The 12,590-nt window shown below is 48.9% G+C and overlaps 1 protein-coding gene and 1 non-coding gene across 5 annotated transcripts in view; one reads left to right on the plus strand and one right to left on the minus strand.

The window, feature by feature from the left end:
- Positions 1–12,590, plus strand: part of LOC137376294 (cyclin-dependent kinase-like 4) — a 136,409-nt gene that overhangs the window by 34,765 nt on the left and 89,054 nt on the right. The gene's annotated exons all lie outside the window — the stretch shown is intronic.
- On the minus strand, positions 729–843 carry LOC137376852 (U5 spliceosomal RNA). The gene has a single exon (XR_010976318.1). It is a non-coding gene; the product is annotated as a U5 spliceosomal RNA (small nuclear RNA).

The following is a 12,590-nucleotide window of genomic DNA, read 5'->3' on the forward strand; positions in this document are numbered from 1 at the left end:
ACAGATTATAAGCAAGTGAGGTGGGGGTGGGGCAAGAGATAACAAAGGAGAAGGTGCAGATTGGACCAGGCCACGTAGCTGACCAAAAGGTCACGGAGCAAAGGCAAACAATATGTTAATGGTGTGTTGAAAGACAAAGCATTAGTACAGATTAGGTGTAAATACACTGAATATTGATCAGCAGCAAGTGCAAACCTGAAAAAAACAGTGGGTAAGCAAACTGAACAAACTAAGATGAAATGAAATAAATGCAAAAAAAATTGTGAAAAAGAATGTTAAAAAAAGGAAGAAAAAATAACTAAAAATGAAAGTAGAATGGGGGGCCGTCATGCTCTGAAATTATTGAACTGAATGTTCAGTCCGGCAGGCCGTAGTGTGCCTAATAGGTAGATGAGATGCTGTTCCTCGAGCTTGCGTTGATGTTCACTCGAACACTGCAGCAATCCCAGGACAGAGATGTGAGCAGGGGGGAGTGTTGAAATGGCAAGCAACCGGAAGCTCAGGGTCCTGCTTGCGGACTGACAACCAAGCTGTTGCTTGCAGGAGTACTTGTCTCAATAAAAAAAGAAATTGTAGTATTGTGCCAGAGGAACCACTACTTGCAGCCTTGATATTATGGCTGAGAAAACAGGCATGACCCTTTAACCTTCACGAGATACATAAACAGCTTACCACCTATGCTGGTACATATATTAACAATAACTTCATCTGTCATTGATTAAAATGGAAACCCTACTCAAAGTAGGGCCACAAAAAATTAATAAAAACTCCAAATGCTCCTCTCCACGGAAATCTTTAGTAAAAGGCGAAAGATTTATACGATCTGAAGAGAAACCAGAGTGTACTGTTTTTGTTTTTAAGCGCCTCGTACCCAAGCAACGGCATATCTCTTTAACATTGTACTGAGTGCTCGAACTAGCACCCAAAGAAAATATACTACAATAGATCAATATAGCACGAGCAAAAATAACTGCAACATTCAATCTCTGTAAAAACCACAGTTAAATCTGAAATTTTGTTGTTTTTCTGCAAAGTGCTATGTAGAATACTATGGATATGTAAATGAGCTCCGAGTTTTATGTGGGCTGGTTTATAGTGATGTTTTCAATCCTTACTTCTTTACAAGTTTACGTTACATGTTTATCCTCTTGCTACGTTTGCACATTCAGGTGAAAAAAAGCAGTTCATATCGGGAGTCGTTAACACAATGAAAGCAGATAGAGGTCAGAGCCGTGTGCAGAAAGGAGAAAAATCGGGAATCACTTTCAAATCCATTTCATTGCGTTCAAACATTTATGCTGACATTTTGCAGTGCCTGATATATGTAATCATAATTTTAACTGCTGATCTATACAGTGATCTTGAATTTCCTTCGTAACCGGGGCGCTAATTACTTCCTAAAAGATTACGGAAATTTGCGTAGATGAGTTACGGTGATAAATATATTTCGCCCAAATGCCCTCAAAACAGCCGTCAATTAATCCACCGCTGATCTCATCTCCACTCATAAAAGTAGCCCCACGCTCAAATTACAGAGCGTTGTGTACGAGCTTCTCGTAATCGTACTTGCCTCGAGGCACTCTTAAAATTACGAACAGATTTTCAGGTGCAGCAGGAAACAGTCATTTCCTGGTGTTTTACTCTGAATTTTTGCAGCGCTTTTTAAAACTTTTATCATCACTCAGACCTGCATTGTATTTTTTGTTTCTTTTAATATATTTTATAGTCACATTAAAAATTAAAAAGCTTTCCCAATTGCAGGTTCTTAAACATCCGTGCCTAATGTACATGAATGGCTGTTCGATCAGTTGAAACTTTAATATTAATTACTTAAGGAATATATGATAGTGTGAGTTCAGTGTTTCCTTGGGCCCTGGTTGTTTACGCTTTTATTTACTGAACTTGGTAGGAGATTACCCAAAGCAAAAAGTGAGGGCGGCATTTACTTTTGTAGCAGTGACAGAAACAAAAATATTAAATTACTAAAGTAGTAGATATTTATGACAGTCTCAATTTGTATGTGCTTGTAGAACCTCTTAAAAAAACTGGCTTTAAATTTTAAATCGGTGTCATATTTTGTTTTATTTAATAGAAAAAAAACCCAAAACAATAACAAAAAAAAGGTTGTGTGTTAGGTGAACTCATCAAGTGAGAATCAGGCCATATACAATAAATTGAGAGGGGAAGTGAAGAGGGAAATAAGACTGGCAAAGAGAGAATATGAAAATAGAATGACAGTCAACATAAAAGGGAACCCAAAGAACTTCTATGGGCATATAAATAGTAAGAGTAGTAAGAGGAGGAGTGGGACCTATTATGGACAGAGAGGATAATATATGCATAAGAGGCACAGGGCAAGGCTAATATACTTAACGAGTACTTTGTATCAGTGTTCACTAAAGAAATGGAGGCTGACAAAACATATTAGTTTAGTTTAGTTTAGAGATACAGCACTGAAACAGGCCCTTCGGCCCACCGAGTCTGTGCCGACCATGAACCACCCATTTATACTAATCCTACACTAATTCCATATTCCTACCACATCCCCACCTGTCCCCTATATTTCCCTACCATATGTAGAAGCAGAGAGAGTAGAGGCAATGGATAGGATAAAAATTGAGGGGGGGGGGGGCGGGGTACTAAAATGTCTGACTATGCTTAGGGTTGATAAGTCACCTGGTCCGGATGACTTGCATCCCAGGTTGCTAAAGGAACGGGGGTGGAGATTGCAGAAGGGCTTGCCATAAATTTCCAATCTCCCCTGGATTTGGGGGAGCTACCAGAGGATTGGAGAGTTGCAAATGTGACACCCTTATTCAAGAAAGAGTGTAAGGACAGTCCTAGCAACTACAGGCTAGTTAGTTTAACATCAGTGGTAGGTAAGGTTTTGAAAACAATAATCAGGGAAACTATCAACAGACACTTAGAGAGGTTCGAATTAATTAAGGATAGCCAGCATGGATTTGTATCATGAAAATGCTTGACAAATCTAATTGAATTCTTTGATGAAGTAACGATGAAGGTAATGCAGTGGATGTTGTTTATATGGATTTTAAGAAAGCATTTGACAAAGTGCCACATGAAAGGCTAGTTAGCAAAATTAAAACTCATGGAACAGGATGGTTAGTGTCCAATTGGATTTTAAAAATTGGCTTAAGGACAGAAAACTGCGAGTCGTAGTAAATGGTTGCTTTTCTGACTGGAAGATGGTAGACAGCGGCATTCTCCAAGGGTCAGTGCTGGGACCACTACCTTTTTGCTATATATATATATATAAATGACTTGGATCGTGGAATACAGAATAGAATCTCAAAATTTGCTGATGATACCAAACTTGGAGGTGAGGCAAACAGTGAGAATGACATGAACCGCCTGCAAAAGGACTTAGATAGGCTAGTAGAATGGGCGGAGAGGTGGCAGATGGAATTTAATACTGACAAGTGTGAGGTGATGCATTTTGGCAGAAGGAATAGGGAGACGCAATATATACTTAATAGCACAGTTCTAAAGAGTGTGCAGAAACAGAGGGACCTGGAGGTGCATGTGCATCGATCTTTGAAGAAGGTAGGCATATTGAGAGAGTGGTTAATAAAGCATATGGGATCTTGGGCTTTATAAAGGCATATCAGCAGCTTCCGTCACAACGGGACCGGGTGGTGACGATTCACCTCTACAACCCCCATGTTCCGGTGGTGGATGTACTCACCTTTCTCGCCAGGTACGTCGAGGTGGCCGGCAGCAGCACTGATGTCAAGGACCCCTTTGGCATCTGGACCAGCAAGCGGCAGGTCAAGGTGACCTTGAAGGTAGATCCCAGTGGAGCCATCATCCACCCTCCCTCCAGCTTCGCTATCGGGGGAAGTCGAGGCTTCTTGGTCTACGTTGGGCAGCCCAGAGTTTGCCGCACCTGTGGCAAATCTGGTCACATGGCAGCCAACTGCAGCATGGTTGTTTGCAAGAACTGCAAGGAGGAAGGCCATCAGACCAAGGACTGTAAGCAGACTAAGTGTTGCAACTTGTGCGGTGCGGCAGGCCATCTCTACAAGACTTGTCCAAAACGTTGCCTCAGCTATGCTCAGGTGGCAAGGTCCAAGGAAAGGCCGGGAGAAGGTTCGACGAAGGCGTCCGCTGTTCGAAAGGGGACCAGGAACCTTCTCCGCAGTGAGGAACTTCAACCTGAGAAGGAAGGGGAGGCGGCTGAAACCAACGACCCAGCACCTACCCAGCGCCCGGAAACTCCTCCTCCACAGACAGAATCAATGGAGGAGGAGGCAGCAGATGGACAAACAGGTCAGTGGCAAGTGGTCCAGAGGAAAACCACAAAGAAAAAACATCCCAAAGCCACCACCCAAACCAGTGGCAAGAGGAGGCTCTCTTCTGAATCAGACTGCAACAACTCCTCTTCACTGGACGGGGAAATGCTGGAACGACAGCCCCTTCAAAAGAGGCGGCAGAACTCCGAGATGGATGATAAAGCATCCCAGCCCCCGGGCACTGGAAGCTGTGATGGGCCCAGCGTGCCCCAACCCCAATGCCCCACACGTAACGAAGTGGCCAACGCATCTCAGCTCTGCGACACCGGGAGCAAAGACACGTCTGGCGCACCTGAGCTCCGGGAGACCGGGAGCTGTGATGTTTTCGAGGAGGAACAGATGGAAGCAGCTGAGGACAACCCAATCCTCTCTGCCTACAAGACCCCCCCGATGTCACCCGAGCGGCACAAACCCTGCATGAAAAATCAGGAGGGGTTTCTGAGCCCAACCAACGTGAAACTGCTTGCGCATACGATGGGTATGCAGGAACATCCCGAAGGGGAAGGACTGGGACTAGCGAGGACAAATGGTATGGGAAGCAACAACTAATTTTTAGTAAAAAATGGGTGTAAGAATTGCTTCCATTAATGTGCGTAGCATTAAATCTACTACGCGATGTGTTTCAACCTTGGATTACCTTGCCAAGGTCAAAGCTGACCTACTGTTTCTGCAGGAGTGTGGAATACCACACCTCAGCACCTACAGGCAGTGGTCGCGATGGTGGTCCCATGGGCCATCGATCTGGTCGGGGGGTAATGACTGCCGTTCCTCCGGCCTGGGTATTCTGCTGCGGGGAGGTAACTTCACCATCTCCGAAGTTAAGGAGGTGGTGGGCGGCCGCCTCCTCGTAGCAGACGTGATGTACAACAACGCTCCGCTCCGGTTGATCAACGTGTACGCCCCGGTACAACGCAGCGAGCGGCTGACCGTCTTCCAGCAGCTCCCATTGCTGCTGGCGACGTCCAGGCCGGTCATCCTAGGCGGTGACTTCAACTGCATCATCGATGCGGCTGGACGATCCGGCAGTGACGACAGCAAACTGGACGCTACGTCCAGATTCCTAGTAGAAACAATTAAGGATGCCAAACTGCACGACGTCTTCAGCAAACCTGCAGACGGAGCGCAGCGCAGATACACATGGTCAAGATCGGACGGGTCTGCCCGTTCCAGGATTGACTTCCTGTTTGTGTCCCGTGCTGTCACGGTCGGATCCACCGACGTCAAGCCGGTGTTCTTCTCCGACCACTGCCTCTTACTGGCCGACTGTCACTTACAGGACGACCAGCGGGTTGGCAGAGGGACGTGGAAGCTCAATGCGACACTGCTGACCCCAGAGAACGTTGAGGAACTCAAAAGGGATTACAAAGGTTGGAGGACCGTGAAACCCCTCTTTGAGTCTCCAGTTCACTGGTGGGAAGCGATAAAGGAGAACATCAAGAGGTTCTTCATCCACAAAGGTGTTCAGAAGGCGAGAGAGAGACAGAGGGAACTGTCCCGACTCCAGAATATTATGCAAAATCTACTCCGGTTGCAGTCAATGGGGGTCGAGGTCAAGGAGGACCTCCAAGAGGTGAAGAGCCAGCAGGCCTCGCTCTTTGCCAAGGAGGCCTCCAAGATCATCTTCCGGTCCAGAGTCCGCTCCATCGAACAGGATGAGACGTGCTCGCGTTACTTCTTCCAAAAGGTACACAGAGAGAGCTCTGTTATCAGCAGCCTGAAGGAAGAAGATGGCTCGGTAACGTCTTCGCAGTCCGACATACTAAGGATCAGCAAATCCTTTTATGCTGGGCTGTATGACGCGAAGCCCACAGACAGCAGAGCCTCCCAGTCCTTCCTGTCATCTATCACAGAGGTCCTAGATGACAGCAGGAGGGAGAGACTGGACAAGCCGCTAATTCTGGACGAGCTGACACAGGCCGTCGAGTCTTTCGAGACGAGTAAAACCCCCGGGAGCGACGGCTTACCGGTCGAGTTGTACTCGGCCCTGTGGGACTGGGTCGGCCCGGACCTGCTGGAAGTATACGAGAGTATGCTCCTGGCCGGCAGCATGTCAGAGACCATGAGAAAAGGCATCATCACCCTCATTTACAAGCAGAAGGGGGAGAGGGCAGAAATCAGAAATTGGCGGCCCATCTCACTGCTTAATGTTGATTACAAGATTCTGTCCAAAGTCATAGCCAGTCGAGTCAAGTCTGCTCTGGAGTTGGTGATTCACCCCGATCAGACCTGTACTGTACCCGGCAGGAAGATCTCTGATAGTCTCGCACTACTCAGGGATACGATCGCCTACGTACGGGACAGGAGGGTGGACACCTGCCTCATCAGTCTGGACCAGGAGAAGGCTTTTGACAGGATATCGCACACCTACATGATGGACGTGCTTTCCAAAATGGGGTTTGGGGAGGGAATCTGCAATTGGATCCAACTGCTCTACACAAACATCAGTAGCGCAGTGTCAATCAACGGGTGGGAATCTGAAAGTTTCCCGATCAAATCTGGAGTCAGACAGGGCCGTCCTCTGTCCCCGGTCTTGTTTGTTTGCTGTATTGAACCCTTTGCTGAGTCTATTAGGAAGGATGCGAGCATAAGAGGGGTGACAATCCCAGGCAGCGGAGGCACTCAGGTCAAAACCTCCCTGTACATGGATGACGTCGCCGTCTTCTGCTCGGATCCGCTGTCCGTGCGCAGACTGATGAGCATCTGCGACCAGTTCGAACTGGCCTCGGGAGCCAAAGTTAACCACGACAAGAGCGAGGCCATGTTCTTTGGGAACTGGGCTGACCGATCCTTTGTCCCCTTCACCGTCAGGTCAGATTACCTGAAGGTGCTGGGGATATGGTTCGGAAGTGCCGGGGCGTGCACCAAAACATGGGAGGAGCGAGTAGCCAAGGTACGACAAAAGTTGGGCATGTGGGGGCAGCGATCTCTCTCCATTGTGGGTAAGAACCTGGTCATCAGGTGCGAGGCGCTCACGTTGTTGCTCTACGTGGCGCAGGTCTGGCCCATACCCCACTCCTGCGCCGTGGCAGTCACCCGAGCCATTTTCCGCTTCGTCTGGGGATCTAAAATGGACCGGGTCCGGAGGGACACGATGTTCAAATCTCTGGACATGGGCGGGAAAAATGTACCCAACGTGGCCCTCATCCTGATGACCACCTTCGTGTGCGGCTGCATCAAGCTATGTGTAGATCCCCAGTACGCAAACTCCAAGTGTCACTACGTGCTGAGGTTCTATCTGTCCCGGGTGTTGCGAAGGATGGGCCTGGTCACATTGCCGCGGAACGCACCATGCAGTTGGGCGGCGCCGTACCACCTATCCTTCGTGGAGCAGTTTCTGCGGAAAAACACCTTTGACCACCGATCCATCAGGCAGTGGTCTGCACGGAATGTCCTCAAGGCCCTACGGGAAAAGGAGATGGTGGATCCTGTCGGATGGTTCCCCGAGCAGATCACCAAAGTCATTTGGTGGAATGCCTCATCACCAGAACTTTCAAACAAGCACCAAGACGTAGCTTGGCTGGTGGTGAGAAGGGCCCTCCCCGTCAGATCCTTCATGCACACCCGAAGTCTCGCCCCCTCCGCACAGTGCCCCCGCGTTGGCTGTGGTGGGGAAGAGACGGTCGCCCACCTCCTCCTGGAATGTGCCTTTGCAAAGCAGGTGTGGAAAGAGATGCAGTGGTTTTTGTCGAGGTTCATCCCAAGCAGCTCTGTAACACAGGAGTCTGTGCTCTACGGGCTGTTCCCAGGGACGCACACCGAGACAAACATCAACTGCTGCTGGAGGACTATCAATTCGGTGAAAGACGCCCTTTGGTCTGCCCGAAACTTGCTGGTCTTCCAGCGCAAAGAGTTGTCCACCACCGAATGTTGCAGACTGGCACATTCCAAGGTCCAGGACTACGTGCTGAGGGACGCACTAAAGCTTGGGGCAGCCGCAGCAAAGGCTCAATGGGGAAAGACCACAGTGTAAGGTTCCCCCACCAAGCTGGACTGAGGGGCTGGAACCATGGGAAGCCCCTCGAACTGTATCGTTAATATTCTCAATTGCTGTAAATGTAAAACTGTAATTGACATGACAATTGTGAAACGGAAGGGTTGGGAAGAAACTCATGACATTATTGAAAGAAACTGATCTCTTTTGCAATGTTTGTATTTTTTGGTGCTGTTTGGAAACTGTTTGGCAATGTAATTTTTACAGATTTTTACGAATAAAGTATATTTTGGAAATAAAAAAAAAAAAATATCAGCAGCCTGAAGGAAGAAGATGGCTCGGTAACGTCTTCGCAGTCCGACATACTAAGGATCAGCAAAATCCTTTGTTGCTGGGCTGTATGATGCGAAGCCCACAGACAGCAGAGCCTCCCAGTCCTTCCTGTCATCTATCACAGAGGTCTTAGATGACAGCAGGAGGGAGAGACTGGACAAGCCGCTAACTCTGGACGAGCTGACAAAGGCCGTCGAGTCCTTCGAGACGAGTAAAACTCCCAGAAGCGACGGCTTACCGGTCGAGGTGTACTCAGCCCTGTGGGACTGGGTCGGCCCGGACCTGCTGGAAGTATACAAGAGTATGCTCCTGGCCGGCAGCATGTCAGAATCCATGAGGAAAGGCATCATCACCCTCATTTACAAGCGGAAGGGGGAGAGGGCAGAAATCAGAAATTGGCGGTGCATCTCACTGCTTAATGTTGACTACAAGATTCTGTCCAAAGTCATAGCCAGTCGAGTCAAGTCTGCTCTGGACTTGGTCATCCACCCCGATCAGACCTGTACTGTACCCGGCAGGAAGATCTCTGATAGTCTCGCGCTACTCAGGGATACGATCGCCTATGTGCGGGACAGGAGGGTGGACAACTACCTCATCAGCCTGGACCAGGAGAAGGCTTTTGACAGGATATCGTACACCTACATGATGGACGTGCTTTCCAAAATGGGGTTTGGGGAGGGAATCTGCAATTGGATCAAACTGCTCTACAAAAACATCAGTAGCGCAGTCTCAATCAATGGGTGGGAATCGGAAAGTTTCCTGATCCAATCTGGAGTCAGACAGGGCTGTCCTCTCTCCCTGGTCTTGTTTGTTTGCTGTATTGAACCCTTTGCTGAGTCTATTAGGAAGGATGCGAGCATAAGAGGGGTGACAATCCCAGGCAGCGGAGGCACTGAGGTGAAAACCTCCCTGTACATGGATGACGTCGCCGTCTTCTGCTCGGATCCGCTGTCCGTGCACAGACTGATGAGCATCAGCGACTAGTTCGAACTGGCCTCGGGAGCCAAAGTTAACCACGGCAAGAGTGAGGCCATGTTCTTTGGGAACTGGGCTGACCGATCCTTTGTCCCCTTCACCGTCAGGTCAGGCTACCTGAAGGTGCTGAAGGGGATATGGTTCGGAAGGGCCGGGACGTGCACCAAAACATGGGAGGAGCGAGTAGCCAAGGTATGACAAAAGTTGAGCATGTGGGGGCAGCGATCTCTCTCCATTGTGGGTAAGAACCTGGTGATCAGGTACGAGGCGCTCATGTTGTTGCTGTACGTGGCGCAGGTCTGGCCCATACCCCACTCCTGCGCTGTGGCGGTCACTCGAGCCATTTTCCGCTTCATCTGGGGATCCAGAATGGACCGAGTCCGGAGGGACACGATGTTCAAATCTCTGGACAAGGGCGGGAAAAATGTACCCAACGTGGCCCTCATCCTGATGACCTCCAGTACGCAAGCTGTGTGTAGACCTCCAGTACGCAAACTCCAAGTGTCACTACGTGCTGAGGTTCTATCTGTCCCCGGTGTTGCGAAGGATGGGCCTGGTCACATTGCCGCGGAACGCTCCATGCAGTTGGACCGTGCCGTACCACCTATCCTTCGTGGAGCAGTTTCTGCGGAAAAACACCTTTGACCACCGCTCCATCAGGCAGTAGTCTGCACGGAATGTCCTCAAGGCCCTACGGGAAAAGGAGAAGGGGGATCCTGTCGGATGGTTCCCCGAGCAGACCGCCAAAGTCATTTGGTGGAATGCCATATCACCAGAGCTTTCAAACAAGCACCAAGATGTAGCTTGGCTGGTGGTGAGAAGGGCCCTCCCCGTCATATTCTTCCTGCACGCCCGAAGTCTCGCCCCCTCCGTGCAATGCCCCCGCGGTGGCTATGGTGGGGAAGAGACGGTTGCCCACCTCCTCCTGGAATGTGTCTTTGCAAAGCAGGTGTGGAAAGAGATGCAGTGGTTTTTGTCGAGGTTCATCCCAAGCAGCTCTGTAACACAGGAGTCTGTGCTCTACGGGCTGTTCCCAGGGACGCACACCGAGACAAACATCAACTGCTGCTGGAGGACTATCAATTCGGTGAAAGACGCCCTTTGGTCTGCCTGAAATTTTGCTGGTCTTCCAGTGCAAGGAGTTTTCCACCGCCGAATGTTGCAGACTGGCACATTCCAAGGTCCAGGACTATGTGCTGAGGGACGCACTAAAGTTTGGTGCAGCTGCAGCAAAGGCTCAATGGGGAAAGACCACAGTGTAAGGTCCCCCCACCCAACTGAACTGAGGGGCTGGATCCATGGGAAACCCCTCGAACTGTATCAGGAAAATTTTGTTTTGCTGTAAAATGTAAAATGTTAATGGCATGACAAATGAAATGGAAGGGTTGTGAGGCAACTCAGGATTGTATAGAAGGAAACTGATCATCTTTGCACTGTTTATATTTTTTGACTTGATGCTATTTTAAACTGTTTGGGAATGTAATTTTTCCAGATTTTTATGAATAAAGTATATTTTGGAAATAAAAAAATATAGAGGCATTGAGTCACAGGAGTCTGTGCTCTACGGGCTGTTCCCAGGGATGCACACCGAGACAAACATCAACTGCTGCTGGAGGACTATCAATTCGGTGAAAGATGCCCTTTGGTCTGCCTGAAACTTGCTGGTCTTCCAGTGCAAAGAGTTGTCCACGACCGAATGTTGCAGACTGGCACATTCCAAGATCCAGGACTACGTGCTGAGGGACGCACTAAAGCTTGGGGCAGCCGCAGCAAAGGCTCAATGGGGAAAGACCACAGTGTAAGGTCCCCCCACCAAGCTGAACTGAGGGGCTGGATCCATGGGAAACTCCTCGAACTGTATTGGAAAAATTTTCATTTGCTGTAAAATGTAAAAATGTTTATGGCATGACAAATGAAATGGAAGGGTTGTGAGGCAACTCATGCTTGTATTGAAGGAAACTGATCACCTTTGCACTGTTTGTATTTTTTGACTTGATACTGTTTTAAACTGTTTGGGAATGTATTTTTTACAGATTTTTATGAATAAAGTATATTTTGGAAATTAAAAAAAAGAGACATTGAGTCACTATGTGTCACTACATGCTGAGGTTATATCTGTGCCCTGTGTTGCGAAGGATGGGTCTGGCCACATTGCTGTGGAATGCTCCATTCAGTTGGATTGTGCCATACCACTGTGCCTCATGGAGAAATTTGTGCAGAAAAATACCTTTGACCAGAAGTCCATCAGGCCGTGGTCCGCACCTAATGTTCTCAAGGCCCTGTGGGAAAAAGTGATGGTGGGATCTTCGATATTTCGATGTGACCTTCAAGAATGTGGCAGGATGCATCAAGTTCCTGAAGAAGTTCAAGGAGAGGGAAACCAGGCGCCGCTGTTGATCCTCATGGCAGAGCTGCATTCATGTTGCCATCGCAACAGAACTGGCTGGTGACAATCCATCTCGACAACCCCCATGTTCCTGTCTTGGATGTGCTCACTTTCCTCGCCAGGTGCCAAGAGCAGCACCGAGGTCAAGGACCTGTTTGGGATTTGGACCAGCAAGTGACAGGTCAAGGTCACCTTGAAGGTCGACGGCATCCATCCTGCCTCCAGCTTTGCTATCGCGGGAAGTCGAGGCTTCTTGGTCTACGCGGGGCAGCCCAGAGGTTGTCGGTCCAGTGGTCCCCAACTGCAGCACAGTCGTCTACAAGAACTGCAAACAGGAAGGCCATCACACAAAGGACTGTAAGCAGGGGCTTACGTGATAGATGACAGGAAGGACTGGGAGGCCGTGCTGTTCGTCGGCTTCACGTACAGCCCGGCATAAAAGGATTTGCTAATTCTTAGTATGTCAGACTGCGATGACGTTACCGAGTTGTCCTCTTCCTTCAGGCTGCTGATCACAGAGCTCTGTGTGTGTACCTTTTGCAAGAAGTGCCGCGAGCGCGTCTCATCCTGCGCGACGGAGCGGACTCTGGACTGGAAGATGATCCTGGAGGATTTCGTGGCAAAGAGTGAGGCCTGCTGGCTCTTCACCTCT

This window comes from Heterodontus francisci, chromosome 13 (genome assembly GCF_036365525.1).
Source record: "Heterodontus francisci isolate sHetFra1 chromosome 13, sHetFra1.hap1, whole genome shotgun sequence".
NCBI classification, from domain to species: Eukaryota; Metazoa; Chordata; class Chondrichthyes; order Heterodontiformes; family Heterodontidae; genus Heterodontus; species Heterodontus francisci.